This window comes from Nerophis lumbriciformis, linkage group LG06, assembly GCF_033978685.3.
Source record: "Nerophis lumbriciformis linkage group LG06, RoL_Nlum_v2.1, whole genome shotgun sequence".
In the NCBI taxonomy this organism is placed as follows: domain Eukaryota; kingdom Metazoa; phylum Chordata; class Actinopteri; order Syngnathiformes; family Syngnathidae; genus Nerophis; species Nerophis lumbriciformis.
In genome coordinates this window covers 28875951-28892759 of record NC_084553.2, presented here as the reverse complement: position 1 = coordinate 28892759, position 16809 = coordinate 28875951, and the positions used below count along the sequence as shown (strand labels likewise).

The 16809-nt window shown below is 42.0% G+C and overlaps 1 protein-coding gene across 6 annotated transcripts in view; it reads left to right on the top strand.

Moving 5' to 3' along the window:
* zfhx3b (zinc finger homeobox 3b) overlaps nt 1-16809 on the top strand; it is a 435085-nt gene that overhangs the window by 224982 nt on the left and 193294 nt on the right. Inside the window, exon 1 of one of the 6 annotated variants that reach the window (XM_061964038.1) lies at nt 535-585. The exons of the other annotated variants lie outside the window; for them this stretch is intronic. The gene's annotated coding sequence lies outside the window, so the exon portion shown is untranslated. Of the gene's footprint in view, nt 1-534; nt 586-16809 lie in introns of those variants that run through there. 6 annotated transcript variants of the gene reach the window in all.

The window sequence follows — 16809 nt, the reverse complement described above, 5'->3', positions numbered from 1 at the left end:
ATCACCTGAGCGCTGACGGCCAGGTATTGAAAGAGTGGAAATCTCTATGTCACTCTTTGCTCCACCCAGGGAATGTGTTACCTAATGGCCCACAACGCTGCCTGAAGACCACGGCATTCTTATCGCTCATATTAGATGACCAGGCGCAAAAACAAAGAGTCCATCATGATGAATCAGAGCCTTGCAGAAAAAAGTTGGCTTGAAAGCTTTGCTTTTTGTCTCGGACAGACAAACAGAATAGGTAATATTATCTTGTTCACAGTTACAAGAATCCTGCTTTAGGAGACTGCATGTGTCGGATTTCGAATATGTATATAAAGTTTCACTACACAATAGATCTTTTGTCCGAAGCAAACTAAGCACCCCCCCCCCTCCCCCGCCCCCTCCCTACTCTTGTAAAAAAATGCATTCATGTGCTTGCAAGGACTCAGGTTTCCTCTATCTTTGTGTGCCATGTCGTCACTTGCCCCTGCAAGTTGAAATGTGTATCCTGCAGGGGCAGGCGCGCTGGCAAGGCTGCTTCCAGTCATGGATTACGGAGAATCCAGGAAGTTGCGGACCCCTGAAAAAATAGCGACATGACAGGTAACTGAAGTTACGCTGTGGGACAGCTGAGGCAGACGATAATTACAGCGCTTTTTGTTTTCCGCTGGCTACTTAAGTGTTTGATCTGAAATCTGTGCCTTGTAATTACAGTAGTGGGCCCTGTTAGGGTAAAGGTCTTGGTGGGATTCTTCTTCTTATGTTTTCCGTGTTTGTGTGTGTGAGAGAGAGAAAGAGAGAGAGAGAGAGAGAGAGAGAGAGAGAGAGAGAGAGACTTACTCCCATGTCATGCATTAACCACAGCAGTGGACGGGCAGGAGGAGGAGGAGCAGGAATTAGCCTGCCCCAAGCCTGAATGTCTTGCATGCACATTCACACTTGCAGCCTGATCCCAGAGCCACTGAGACGACAGCACACTGACCTGTACTTACTTAGAGCCCGTTTACACTAAGCCGGATAATGTTATCCAGGGTAAATCCCACCTAACCTTATCTGTGTCCGCACACAACAATGCCCCTACCCCCTTCGTCGCAACACAAGCTAATATGCATGTGCGGAAAATGCGCACGTCATAGTCACCTCCAGTGTTGCTTTGTGTGCAAGTTCTTAAATGTAACTTATCTGAACAATATCCAGTGTTGTGGTATTTCAATTAACTGGAATCCAGTGTGCTGTGGGGCCCTATTGTAGTGAATCACACCTGAGCCATCATAAATTAATCCAATCTTTATTAGACACGTAAACAATGTGATAAAGAACATTTTACATCAATCAAACAAGGGATCTAGATATCTGGTCAGGACACTCCTCACTTTTTTGCCTTCACCTTCATTGTCCATTCTTTTTTGGTGACTTTATATACTTTGGACCTAGACGTTGAGTCTGCGACATACATGGCGGACAATAACTGATACAGTCTGCTTTGCCAGTCCAAAAGCATTCGCCGTTTTCCGTAGTTAGTTTTCCCTCGACAGCCAGGTAATACAAAGCACACGCTACCTTTTTTTATCACATCCACGGGAGCACGCAAGTTCGAAAGTTCTCTTGCCATCTGAGAAGTGTTGTATCCGAAATAGCTGCAATCGCTTTCTTTTAAGATATTCATGTTTGATTTCCACAAGCGTCTGTACATTTAGAAGAATGAGAAACACGGGCATGTCTGGATGACTTGCCTCCATATTTCCAGTGGTTAGCTCCGAGTTAAGAAACCGCTTTATTATGAAGCTGGCTGTCGCGCGTTTTTTCTGATGTCACTTTCTGTGTGGGGCGCGGTCTTTCTGACTTCACTTTCTCTCCGAACTCAGTTTGTAAACGATCAATGAGTCCATACAAAGCTAAGTGCCGGAGATTAAAAAAATACACGGCGCACTTAGCCGTGTAAAAATTTGTCCGGGGAGGGAGACCTTAAACGTGTGGCTGACACGGGGCTTAGGGTAAATAATTATTCGTTTAAGGGGTTAAACGACTTAGTGTAGACATGGCCTTAGTGTCTCTGCCTTCCCCATCTTTCCCCAGCAACGCAATACTTTCCCTGCTCATGCTGACACTGAGAGATTTGTGTTGATTATGACAGGGCTGTCACAATGATGAGCGTTTGGTGTGGCGTGTGTCATGTCAAGTTGACACAGACTTGGGTGTCTGTGGCTCCAGGTAGAAGCCATCAGGAATTTGTCTGCAGCTTGATACAAGGTTTCCAAGAGATTTGCTGATAGTGGCTAGGGGATAAACCTCTGCAATACTTCGCCATATGGATATACCGTATCATTGTACCAGTAGACACATTTAGACTGAAACTGAGCGTCAGGCACAATAAAACGGCAGACTTGGTAAAATAACCCAGAGATGTGACCTGTTTCGAATCAGAAGAAAGTCTCCAACATCTAAGCATGAAAACAGAGATCTAGCAGTCAACATTAGATAGATCCTAGCTCTTTAGGCCGGTAGCCCTCTTAATAGATTCTTAAGCACTGGCTTTAGTGCATGTTAAACCAGGATTACCCAATCAATTATGGTCAGTACAAACAAGGATTACTTAAAACAGTACATTTTTCTTGTTGAGCGGCTAAAAGCAGGCTAAATGGAAGAGTCAGCGCTGCTGTTGATGCAAAGAGCAGTCACGATGGGGTCACCGTAACCCCAAGCATGGGCACCACAGGGAGGAGGTAAATGTTCCCATTTAGCTGACAGTTTCACTGAGCTTTGGAGAATATAACCCTGCATGTCAGTCATCTTTGTATTTCTTAAACACTTTGCAAAGTCTTTTTTTGTGATTGTGTGATGAATAAGAGTCGTTCTTGAAGCAGTTGAGTTGAAAAAGTGCAGCAGTTGATCAACCCTCATACTCAAATACTCGCCCTCTGTCTGAACCCACTCTTTGTTGACATTTGAATCACAATCACAATAGCCAGCAAGTAAGGACATATATTTATATATGCATATTCTTGCCAAACCAGATCTCGTGCGCTCATGTGTGTCTTTGTTTGCACATGTTTTCCCCTCCCAGGTGAACAACCGCACACCTTCTCAGACACTGAGAATATACTGTCTTTGATGGCGGTGTTTTTACGACTCTGCGTTCCATGTGATTGGCTGCTCAGCTGCCTATTATTGTCTTGGAGTCCTGAGACAGCAGAAATGATGTGTCATTAAAGCTGTCTAATGGCTTCGGATGATTTTATGTTCCATCTTAACCTTCTACACCATCTCTCTTCAGAGGGCAAACAGATGTGTAAGGAATTATGTAGCCAGCACGAACAAACGCACACACACACACAAACACGATGGCTGTTCCTTGATTCATTCAGTTTTTCACTATGTGGTCAGCAATGAGTGATTCGTGACTAAAAGCCCATCTCCAGGAGTCAAAAGGAAAGAACGAGTCAGCTGTCTGTATAAAAGCAACAATCTCCAAAGTAGTCAATTACTCTCTTTGGATAAACGTTTTCGGACACCAGACCATTGCACCTAAAGGAATGGATTTACCAGGCGTGATTCAATACTTTTGTTCATGAAGTGTAACTATAAGACAGCATTACAATGGGATGGCAGTTTAGATGGTCAGATAGAATAGAGATACATTTGCCATCATTTAACATGACAAACTTTACATACACTCTTCAATTGTGAAGAGCAAATGGCAAATGACGCACGTTAATGTGTCATGTGGAAATACATTGGCAAATTAGCAAGTGAAAGCACAACACCCTCATTCTGAAATACGCTTGTCTCTGTTTTGAAAAAAACAATGAGTCCACATATAGCAGGCTTTAATTAGGCCAAGCTGGTTGCTGTAACCAGATCCATTGCATAATTGACACAACACAGCCCCTGTGAAAAGCAGCATTGTTCTGACGATAATTGTCCTTTTAGTTAACGTGGCTCAGGAAGGGCTCTCCTTGTTAGGGAAGCTGGCTCAGACCAAGGACAGCCCTAGGCGTGAGCGAAAGGATCGGGACTGATACTGGCCCAGTGCCCACTGTGACAAGCCCGCTTGTGCCCTCTGCCTCAATCCCCTCGGTGTGTGGTGGAATTAGCTGTCCCTCGGGTGTGGCACCAGAGGGGTGTGTCATTAATTATGTTTCATGAATCTTCATAGAATGAGAAGCAATCAACAAAATACAACAAATGTATGCAAATAGCATGCAGATTGAGCTTCTTAATGACATGACATGTCAGGAGGGAGCTTTGGGAGGAGAAGAAAAAAAGTTCAGCTAGGGAAATATGTTGAATTACCAAACAACCTCTCCCCATATTTAGAGTGCATTTGTCATTTCCAGTCATGACCACACAACAATGGATGATTTTGAAAAACATCTCATATTCTTTTCCCATCAAACATGTTTTTGGATTTAAGAAGTTCAACACTTACTTGTCAGCATTTGGTCATACTTGCCAACCCTCCCGGATTTTCCGGGAGACTCCCGAAATTCAGCGCCTCTCCCGAAAACCTCCCGGGACAAATTTTCTCCCGAAAATCTCCCGAAATTCAGGCACACAATATAAACAGCGTACCTGCCCAATCACGTTATAACTGTAGAATGATCGAGGGCGAGTTCTTGGTTTCTTATGTGGGTTTATTGTTAGGCAGTTTCATTAACGTCCTCCCAGCGCGGTAACAACACACAACTACAGCATTTCGTCTACCGTAAAGCAGTTCGTCTGCCGTAAACAGCAATGTTGTGACACTCTTAAACAGGACAATACTGCCATTTAGTGCATTTGACGAAGGCACATTTTGCGTGCCACACAGCAATGCATCATCAGTGAGGGCGTTCAGCATGGTTAAAAAATAGTGACAAATAGAACAAGGATGGACAATTCAACCCTTAACTCAACAATGAGTAGATGAGTGTTATGTCAATCAATCAATCAATCAATGTTTATTTATATAGCCCTAAATCACAAGTGTCTCAAAGGGCTGCACAAGCCACAACGACATCCTCGGTACAAAGCCCACATAAGGGCAAGGAAAAACTCACCCCAGTGGGACGTCGATGTGAATGACTATGAGAAACCTTGGAGAGGACCGCATATGTGGGTAACCACCCCCCCTCTAGGGGAGACCGAAAGCAATGGATGTCGAGTGGGTCTGACATAATATTGTGAGAGTCCAGTCCATAGTGGATCCAACATAATAGTAAGAGTCCAGTCCATAGTGGGGCCAGCAGGACACCATCCCGAGCGGAGACGGGTCAGCAGCGCAGAGATGTTCCCAGCCGATGCACAGGCGAGCGGTCCACCCCGGGTCCCGACTCTGGACAGCCAGCACTTCATCCTGTGCCCCCCCCCCCCCCCCCCCCCCTCCACAAGGAAAAGGGGAGCAGAGGAGAAAAGAAAAGAAACGGCAGATCAACTGGTCTAACAGGGGGGCTATTTAAAGGCTAGAGTATACAAATGAGTTTTAAGATGTGACTTAAATGCTTCTACTGAGGTAGCATCTCTAACTGTTACCGGGAGGGCATTCCAGAGTACTGGAGCCCGAATAGAAAATGCTCTATAGCCCGCAGACTTTTTTTGGGCTCTGGGAATCACTAATAAGCCGGAGTTCTTTGAACGCAGACTTCTTGCCGGGACATATGGTACAATGCAATCGACAAGATAGGACGGAGCTAGACCGTGTAGTATTTTATACGTACGTAGTAAAACCTTAAAGTCACATCTTAAGCGCACAGGAAGCCAGTGCAGGTGAGCCAGTATAGGCGTAATATGATCAAACTTTCTTGTTCTTGTCAAAAGTCTAGCAGCCGCATTTTGTACCAATTGTAGTCTTTTAATGCTAGACATAGGGAGACCCGAAAATAATACGTTACAGTAGTCGAGACGAGACGTAACGAACGCATGAATAATGATCTCAGCGTCGCTAGTGGATAAAATAGAACGAATTTTAGCGATATTACGGAGATGAAAGAAGGCCGTTTTAGTAACACTCTTAATGTGTGACTCAAAGGAGAGAGTTGGGTCGAAAATAATACCCAGATTCTTTACTGATTTGCCTTGTGTATTTGTTTGGTTGTCAAATGTTAAGGTGGTATTATTAAATAAATGTCGGTGTTTAGCAGGACCGATAATCAGCATTTCCGTTTTCTTGGCATTGAGTTGCAAGAAGTTAGCAGACATCCATTGTTTAATTTCATTAAGACACGCCTCCAGCTGACTACAATCCGGCGTGTTGGTCAGCTTTAGGGGCATGTAGAGTTGGGTGTCATCAGCATAACAATGAAAGCTAACACCGTATTTGCGTATGATGTCGCCTAGCGGTAGCATGTAAATACTAAAGAGTGCAGGGCCAAGAACCGAACCCTGAGGAACTCCGCACGTTACCTTAACATAGTCCAAGGTCACATTATTATGGGAGACGCATTGCATCCTGTCAGTAAGATAAGAGTTAAACCACGACAAAGCTAAGTCTGACATACCAATACGTGTTTTGATACGCTCTAATAAAATATTATGATCGACGGTATCGAAAGCAGCGCTAAGATCAAGAAGCAGCAACATAGATGACGCATCAGAATCCATCGTTAGCAGTAGATCATTAGTCATTTTTGCGAGGGCTGTCTCCGTAGAGTGATTTGCCCTGAAACCGGATTGAAAAGGTTCACAGAGATTGTTAGACACTAAGTGTTCATTTAGCTGCTGTGCGACAATTTTTTCGAGGATTTTCGAAATAAAGGGAAGGTGGGACACCGGTCGGTAGTTTACCATGAGGTCAGGATCAAGGTTAGGTCTTTTGAGCAGAGGATGAATAACCGCTTTCTTGAATGCTAGGGGAACAGTGCCAGAGGAAAGTGATAAGTTTATAATATTTAGCACTGATGGACCTAATAATACAAAAAGCTCCTTGATAAGTTTCCCAGGAAGTGGGTCAAGTACACATGTTGTTTGTTTTATCCCACTTACACGCCGTAATAGTTCCTCTAATGTTATTTCATCAAAAAGAGAGAGACTATTTTGTATTGCAGTATCCGTCGTAGATACAGTTGTATCTGTGTTAATAGAACCCAGTTGTAGCTGGGATGCGATGTCTTTAATCTCCTTTCTAATGAGTTAAATTTTCTTATTAAAGAAATTCATAAAGACATCTGCCGAGTGGGTGGAGCTATTGGGAGGAGTCCCTTGTTGGGTTAGCAATGCTACTGTACTAAACAAAAATTTAGGGTCGTTTTTGTTGAGGCGGATGAGATTTGAGTAATATTTAGCTTTAGCTAAGGTAAGCATGCGTTTATACGATATTAAACTATCACTCCATGCTTGATGGAAAACCTCAAGCTTGGTCGCGCGCCATTTGCGTTCCAACTTTCTACATGATAATTTATGAGCTCTGGTTTCTTCTGTAAACCATGGGGTGTGCCTTTTAGGGGCCCTTTTTTGTTTTAGCGGTGCTATACTATCAATGGTTTTGCGCAGGGCATTGTCAAAGTTGTTAGTTAGGTTATCAATAGAGCCGACATAATTTGGGAATGGTGCCATTACCGAAGGCAGTAGGTCAGCAAGAGTCATCGTTGTGGCAGCATTAATGTTGCGGCTGCTATAGCAATTATTATTATTATTAGTTTGTTGACAATGAGTCAGAACTTCGAATTTTATAAGGTAATGATCGGACATTACTTTAGTATACGGGAGTACCATAACTTTGGAGGTGGTGACACCCCTGACCAGCACTAGATCTATCGTATTACCGTTGCGATGCTGAGGTTCATTTATTATTTGTGTAAGACCACAGCTATCAATTATAGTCTGGAGCGCCACGCACTGAGGGTCCGATGGGGTATTCATATGGATATTAAAGTCCCCCATTATGATTATATTGTTTGCGTGCGTCACTAGATCAGCAACGAACTCTGAGAATTCATTGATAAAGTCCGAGTAGGGCCCTGGGGGGCGGTAGATAACAGCCATATCGAGAGGCAGCGGTGCGACAGACCTCATAGTAAGCACCTCAAACGATTTGTATTTATTATTTAGGTTAGGGGTAAGGTTAAAGTTTTCATTGTATATTAGTGCGACCCCCCCACCCCTTTTAAGGGTACGGGCAATATGCGCATTCGTATAGTTAGGAGGAGATGCCTCATTTAGCGCAAAAAAATCGTCTGGTTTGAGCCAGGTTTCGCTAAGACCAATGACGTTAAGATTGTTGTCTCTAATGACCTCATTAACTAATAACGTTTTGGGAGACAATGATCTTATGTTTAAAAAGCCCATATTATAAGTATTGGGCTGTTTTGACGAGTTTTTGTTTAAATTATCCGTAGTAGCAATATTAATAATGTTGCGTTTATTATACGTAGTGCACTTTAAATAGTTTCGACCATATCTAGGAATTGATACAACGGGAATTTTCAGATTGTTTGCTTGATGCTGCGATCGACTGAACGCATCATGATTTGCCACCTCAGTAGAATGCATATCTACCCCGGACACATTCACAACAGAAAACACATTATGTGAGTTGTGTGTTATTCTAAGAAAATTGCTATGCGTACAGGAATTATCCAGCCTGGTGCTGGCTAGTTCTAGCTTAACTGACTCCTCACCCGGACTAGCAGGCTCTGTAATTGCCTGTGACCGGGCTTGCTCTAGTGTAGTTAGTCAAATGTGACTTAAACAGTAGTCTATGTTTTTAGACAGGATGATGGCGCCTTCCTGGTTAGGGTGAAGGCCGTCTCTCATCAGCAAGCCTGGTTTGCCCCAGAAAGAGGGCCAATTATCAATAAACGTTAGTCCCTGTTGTCTACAGAAGCTAGCCAGCCACTTGTTAAGCGAGACTAATCTGCTATATCTCTCATCATTGCCTCTCGCAGGCAGGGGGCCAGAGACAATTACTTGATGCCTGGACATCTTTCTAGCGAGATCACAAGTCCTGGCTATGTTTCTCTTTGTAATCTCTGACTGTCTCATTCTAGTGTCATTGGAGCCAACGTGTACAACTATATTCGCATAACTAGTGGTGCGATTAGCCTGTCGTACGTGTTTACTAGGCCTGTTGCGAGTTAGCTCCCTAAGATTAGCCTCAATGTCAGGTGCTCTGGCCCCAGGGATGCACTTAATTGTAGCTGGTTTGCTAAGCTTTATGTTTCGGGTGATGGAGTCCCCTATGACTAAGGTGTGATGCCCGGTAGACTGGGGTGTAGGACTAGCTAAAGAGCTAAATCTATTATGCGTCTCAACCGGTACACCGTAGCTTGCAGGCCGCTTAGGACTACTACAGGCTGGGCTAGTTAGCTCGCTACAGCTAACACTAGCAGATGTGTCCGCAACATCTAAAGTTACGAGATTACTCTGCTCTAACTGGCGGACACGGCCCTCTAGCAGAGCCAGCCTCTCCGTGAGTAAGCTGCAAGACGCGCAGGAAGCCATACTCACGGTGTTTTCTGTCACCGAGTGAAGTTCCTGCTGTCTTCCGAGAAGTCCTGGTCACGGTGTGCAGGAGTAGATTCCTTCTGACCGGCGACGCCTTTCTCCGCGCTAGCTAGCTGCGGGAGGGGTGGTGAGACAGAGATCGGGTGATTTGCAAGTTAAATAGTACTACTAAATATGTTGAGAAAGTAATAAAGAAAGCTGCAGAACAATTAAAAGCACACAAATAGAACGATACTTAGCTTTTTCGAAACAGCGAGCAGTCAGCGAGCAGTCACGCACGGTGAACCGGAACCGGAAAACCGAAAAGTGTGTGTGTATATGTGTAAATAAATGAACACTGAAATTCAAGTATTTATTTTATTTATATATATATATATATATATATATATATATGCATATATATATATATATATATATATATATATATATATATATATATATATATGAAATACTTGACATAGTATTTCTTATATATATATATATATTAATATATATATATATATATATATATATATATATATATATATATATATATATATATATATGAAATACTTGACTTGGTGAATCCTAGCTGTAAATATACTCCTCCCCTCTTAACCACGCCCCCCACCTCCCGAAATCGGAGGTCTCAAGGTTGGCAAGTATGCATTTGGTGCAACTTCACTACGACTTCTCTCCTTTGGGAAACAATTTAGAATTCATTGTTTTTTATTGTGTCTCCAAGTTCTTTATATCTATTTAGGAGGAAATGTACTTATTGACATCCATGTCTAAGTTTGAAATTTCCACAAATCATTCAGATTGGGTAACAATACATTTTGACCAGGTTTTTGAGCACTCTATGTGCATGACAGCACATTGATGGGCGAAATTTCCCATTTTACCGCTAAGCGTAGCCCAATAATATTTTTTTTAAATAACCCAACTAGATTGTCTACCTCTGTTATAATTATTTCCTCATCCAAGACAGGTAGCACAGGGAATGCTAGCCAAACAGGAAATGTTTGAGACGTCAGGGTTGGTTTGACTGGAATCGAAGCCAAGTAAGGGTAAAAATAGTTTTTAGTTAAATGTCAGTGGTAAAACTTTCTGACTGCCTGCTTGGGTTGCGAGGAAAGGAAGTAGAGGTTAGTTCAGGTACCTGTTAGGGATGGGCGATATGGCCTAAAATCTATACCCCCTGCGATAACAATATATATCACAATATATACTATGTAAATGATAATATAACCATTTCAACATGGATTACAAAGGCTCCTAATTTGACTGCTAACATATGCGGTAATATATTGCGTCATTTTCCGATTGTATTATTTTTTCAAAACTATTATTAATTGACTTGCTAATGTACTGTTAAAATCTGGCTACTTTCTGTTGTACCAAGGTTATATCTACACTTCTGTTAAAATGTAACAAGTACTTATTCTTCTGTTGTTTAGATACTTGGCATTAGTTTTGGCCGATACTACAAATTGGTATTGGTCATACCAATGCTGATACTGATTGAATACATTTTTGATCACAATTATAATCAGACAAAGCCACAGGATGGTGGTGCAACATTATTAATAAAGTATTTTATATTTATAAATGTATAATAAGTTAGAATATTTTTAATATTCTAACTTTAAGCCCTTATGTTTGCGGGAATTTAGCATTAGAATAATAGAAATGACAAAAATGACAAAATATTTATTTTACAACCAAAAATATAAATCTAACCACTGTAGTATCAACCTACACTGACTGATATTACACTTGGTATCTTTATTGTTGATATTTGTATCGATACGCCCACCTTTGTCTATATTTAAGAGCTCTAGCTTGCAGTTAGCATATCCCCCTACAGTGTGTAGTGTAGCATGTTTAGCTATTCCTCGTCCTGTAGTGATAATAGTGGTAAGAGAAACAGTTTAGTTGCCGCTATGTAAGCGAGGATTACTGACTTAGTGACTTTGTACTGTGGAGGGGGTGTTAGCAGCTAGCGAGAATACTACATTGCGTTAAGGAGGCGTTTGTTCGCTTGTTGCTGTCAAATTTGCAGGATACTGCAAATACCTGCTCAGTGGCCTTGTGGTTAGAGTGTCCGCCCTGAGATCGGTAGGTCGTGAGTTCAAACCCCGGCCGAGTCATACGAAAGACTATAAAAATGGGACCCATTACCTCCCTGCTTGGCACTCAGCATCAAGGGTTGGAATTGGGGGTTAAATCTCCAAAATGATTCTTGGGCGTGGCCACCGCTGCTGCTCACTGCTCCCCTCACCTCCCAGGGGGTGAACAAGGTGATGGGTCAAATGCAGAGGTTAATTTCACCACAACTAGTGTGTGTGTGACAATCATTGGTACTTTAACTTTTTAACTTTATACAGCTAGAATGTGTCATCTACATGCATTATCACAATATAACTTCTGTATAAAAGCTCTATTGTCTGCCATATTTATATCATTTATATAGTATATTGTCCATATCATGCAACCAGTGCACCAGTGTCATGTGGTGAGGTTTGGGGCGGTATAGCTCGGTTGGTAGAGCGGCCGTGCCAGCAACTTGAGGGTTGCAGGTTCGATCCCCGCTTCCGCCATCCTAGTCACTGCCGTTGTGTCTTTGGGCAAGACACTTTACCCACCTGCTCCCAGTGCCACCCACACTGGTTTAAAAAAAATGTAAATTAGATATTGGGTTTCACAATGTAAAGCGCTTTGAGTCAATTGAGAAAAGCGCCATATAAATATAATTCACTTCACTTCATGGCTGGTGAGGCTCTGACACTTACAGGTATTGTAGAGTCAGATTTACACATACAGGTGCACGGCGGCAGACTAAAGCTCACCTTTTACTTTTTTTGGCAGTTTATAGTTTGATCAGCAAGACTAATTTTGCCACACACTTACATTAAACACAATGGCTGTAGAAAGGGATTGGTTAGGTTGGTTTGGCTCACTGCTGCCACAGATCAATTTATGTGCAAATTCCTCAATTTTTACTTGAGAATATTTTTTTTTAAATTATTGAATCATGCAGAAATACATTTATAACACAGATCAGTGGACACATAGTGATGTCACTATAATTGTGTGTTATCATTATTTGTTTTTAATAATAGCAGACTCTCACCTACCTCCCCTAACAGCACGTCGCTGCTGTGCACTCACATCTCTATTGAATCCAGCCAACTGGAGCTGCTAGAAACTCTATACCTGTCTTCTAAGCAGAAAGGGAGGGTAGCCAAGAATTAACTGCTGCCTCATCTTGGCAGCCGGCAACAGTATGTCTGTCTCCCATTCATGGTAAACAGATGAGCAGAAGAAAGAATGATGACAAACAATGTGGATAATGGTTTCAAGAATGGTGAGTCCTGTGCAGGTGTTTTGACTTGCTATGTACAGAACACTGTCGTTATTATATGTATTATAACATAACCCTCCTCCTAAAATTATTGGTGGTGGTCCTGCTGTCTCTAATTGGTCACAAAGTCAGGGCTTGGTTACACTCCTTAGTCCCTTCAGGACAGTGGCAGTGAAATCCAAGACTTCAGGAGGCCAGGACAGTCCAAGGAGAGGCCAGGGAACAGGTGGTGACCCTCGGCAGCCTGGGAGTATATTATTGACGAGGGCTCCGTGCATAGATTGATTACTTTATTGTATTGCCATGAACCTCAGTGGCCAGAAACCTCTGGTTGACCCTGGCAAGACCGTGCATCACAGTGACCCTCACCTTAGGTAAAGAGTTATGTGGCTTTGACCTGCTCCTTAATAGGGAAGGTCCTGACCTGCTCAGCCAGTGGTCTAAGTACAGAACAAAAATGGGCCAATGGTGTCAGCTAAGGTAATTTAGAAGCTGGGGGTACGCTACGGTCCAGGGGGGAGGTCTTGTTTTTGTAGTGAATGTGTTCTGACTTTAGACCTTTTTTCCAATTCACTGATGTTCATCGTATCAGCAGTATAGACCAATATAAAATGCTAATACTTATTCTCCAGTTAATGGCAAAGAGTTGGAGACTGTATCCATCATATAGTCTTACTTATAGATAACACTCCCAATATAAGTTTGATAGCAAATTGGAGTAAACATTTGTATGCAATGGCAATATGCCATATTTGTTACATTCTTGGGTGTTGATGGTTGTGACCCCAGGATCCAGAGACAGCAGGCATAGTGCAGATAAAAATGCATTTAATGACAAAACAAAAATAGTGAAGTAGGGAAGTGCACGGGAAGCATAGGGAAAAATGTGCACCTTGAATGTTTAGCAAAAAGGACAGGGCTGGCATATAAAGCATCCTGATTGACAACCAGGAAGAGGTGTGTCCTGATTGCCCATCAGGGACGAATGACGGAGCCAGCTCTCAGACAGGTGAAGTAATGACAATAGGAGGCAAACAAGAAATGGAAACAAAAATAAGAGCACTGAACAGGAAATACAGCTAAATACCAGAAAGTAATAATAATTGTTCTTAGAGACCACGACAATAATAAAACCAAAGCAGAGTTTGTGTTAAATTTCTAAAATCAGTATGGATTTCTTCTTCTGAAAGATGGCTTTTAAAAACACGTCAAAAAAATCAGGCATCACATAGGTCTCCACGAGACTGAACCATTTCTTCCCACTTCCACTTAACCGACAGAATATCTGCCAGCCACTATTTCTTCCCTTTGCTCTTCTTATTTTTGTCAGCTGCAGCCTCTCATCACACACACAAAAACAACAAGCATGCACACCAGGTTGGGTAAACAGTTTATTCTGAGATACATTCCCCTCTCGCTTTCCTTCTCTTCAGTCACCCGCCTTTGTTTAATTTGTTCATTTCTTTTGCTGATGTTTCCCAGCATTTCCATCAAAACAAAGTATGGCTAAATATTGAAATACGACAGTTTTATTTTTTTTATCAATGTGTCATTGCAAGCTATTCCAACTATGGAATGTTGCTTCTCAACAGTGTATATTTACTGTATGTTGATTGGACATGAGCTCAGTTGTGTTTTTCTAGAAATAGAAATTCTGCAGTGCGGGAGTTTTCTCTGGGGTTAATAGTGAGCTTAATGTGGTACGACTAAAGTCATTTGTTGTATTAGTTTTGCAGCTAAGGATATGTGTACAATCAACAGTTTATTATGTTTGTTTGTGTGTAACTTCCATCCTTGTTGTCTTGGCTTACATTTTTGTGAGAAAATTAGAATACAAAAAAAAGAAGTCATTAATGATGATACATCTCTAGAAATTATATATCAAGATGTAACTCTATAATCTATATCTTATCTATTCGTGCAATTATTTAATGATTACAACTATCTCTGAGGCTCGTTGTCATACATTCTCACATGGAAGATTGTCCAAAACACGTTTTTTCCTGTGGTGTTAATTGACCTTAAATGTTGTCTGTTTTATAAACGGTCCCGACATACCTACCCAACGAGACAAATGCAAGACCAAACCCATGCAAGTGCAGGTGTTATGGCCAATTACTAATAATCATAAGCTGATGGATGTGAAAACAGATGTTCCAACAAATAACCCACTCACTGCACCACCACATCACACACACGCACACGCACGCACGCACGCACGCACGCGCACATTCACACGCACACGCACACACACACACACGCGCACGCACACACACACACACACACACACACACACACACACACACACACACACACACACACACACACACACACACACACACACACACACACACACACACACACACTATCTACTTCTTGTCATTGAACAAATACATTCCTTTGCCAAGCAATTAAACAACCACATTGACAACAGGAACAATTTAATTTAGACCTAATACAACCTTTTTTTGATGCTTCTGCAAAAAAAAAAAATGCACCAAATGCTCACCCACCATCCCCTCGCTCTGTACCAATTAATACTCAGCCCCATTTACATTGATTGGCTATCGTGTAGTATTGGGTAGGTGGGTCGTGAACATATTGATCACATTGACCCATCATGTGAACCATGAGAAAATGTTGAGCTACACAATTCTAACACCCGCTGGTGGATTAATGTGCCAGTGGACTTGACGTTTGTTGGTCTACAACATTAAGTTCTCCTACACAGTCAAACCTACAGCCGCAAACACACAACAATAAACATGTTGTGTATTTGGACAGTGTCCATCAAAGTAGAGCATCATTGTTTTTGTAAAAGCATAGCTGAAGAATTGGATCTCAGATTGTGGTTTGAGTTCTATTTTACATGTACAAATGGCCTAATAGGCACACGCCACACCTGCTTTAAGCTGTATTGTTCAGGGACCTTCTGCATTAAAGCATTGTTTTCCCGCCCACATTTAACCCAGCCCACGCCTTTGCACACGTTTATCCGCCCCAACACACGTCTTGGTAGCCAGTCAAAGGGCAAACCCCTGGCTAAGTTCTTGAAGGTGCACCTGGCATCTTGAGGTCCACTCCGATTACATCCACCCAATTACAGGTTATGAACCAATTAGTCACCGTCTCATTTTACGCCACCTTGGATCCCCCTTGTCATAATTCAAATACGGGGGCATCTGTTATAGATGCAGTTGCGTCCTATCAGGGACAACAGAAAGAAGATGGCAGTGTAGCTCAAAGGAGCTTTTGTGGTGTTTTCTATATTTGACTTTTTTTTGTTCCCCAGAGCAAGATGATGGTTGACATGTAAATACCTCTTACTGAACAACTGTCCTGAGGCAGTTACTTGAGCGGACTCCAACATGCATATACATTGTAACAAACACATACTGGGAATAACCTGTCAACTTGTAATTTGTGGCTCTCAACTTGAACTTTCTGGGTGAGCCAGTTGGCCCTGCTCAGGTTCTTATAAAAATGTTGTCTTTACACTCATAAAACGTCCCGAAACAGATTTGAAAACTAAAAGCCACGCTCGCTTTTGGTGTCTGCCGTCAGCGGGTGGATTCAGGGATCCAGGGCAAAGGGGTCAACTTTCCCTGGCCGGCAAGGCTTGCTGGAGGACAGTGATATTGAGGAGGAAGCATTATTTTTTCAATTGTGTGCAACACACACTCACACTATGATTCTACATCTATTGTAGTTAAATATTACTTTGCAAGTGGTCACGTACCATGTGGGGAAGAGTTATCTGCTAAGTATTGTGTGTTGTAATGCTTTGTGTTGTACTGGCACTGGCAGATGACAACAGAGGGTTAGGGTTAAGTTTCAGTTAGTTTTGATATTGCAAGCTCTGTGTCTGTCTTTCTGTTTCATTGTAAGAAACAATTATAATTAAAATTAATAAATTTAATTACATTACCCATGAAGTATGGACTCCAATGTCACAGTGACAAGGTTTGCATTATGTGTCCTTTTTTACCAGTTGTCTTCAGTCGGAACATTTGTTGTACTGTAAGTAGTGATTACGGTATTACACAAATGTCAGTTACCAG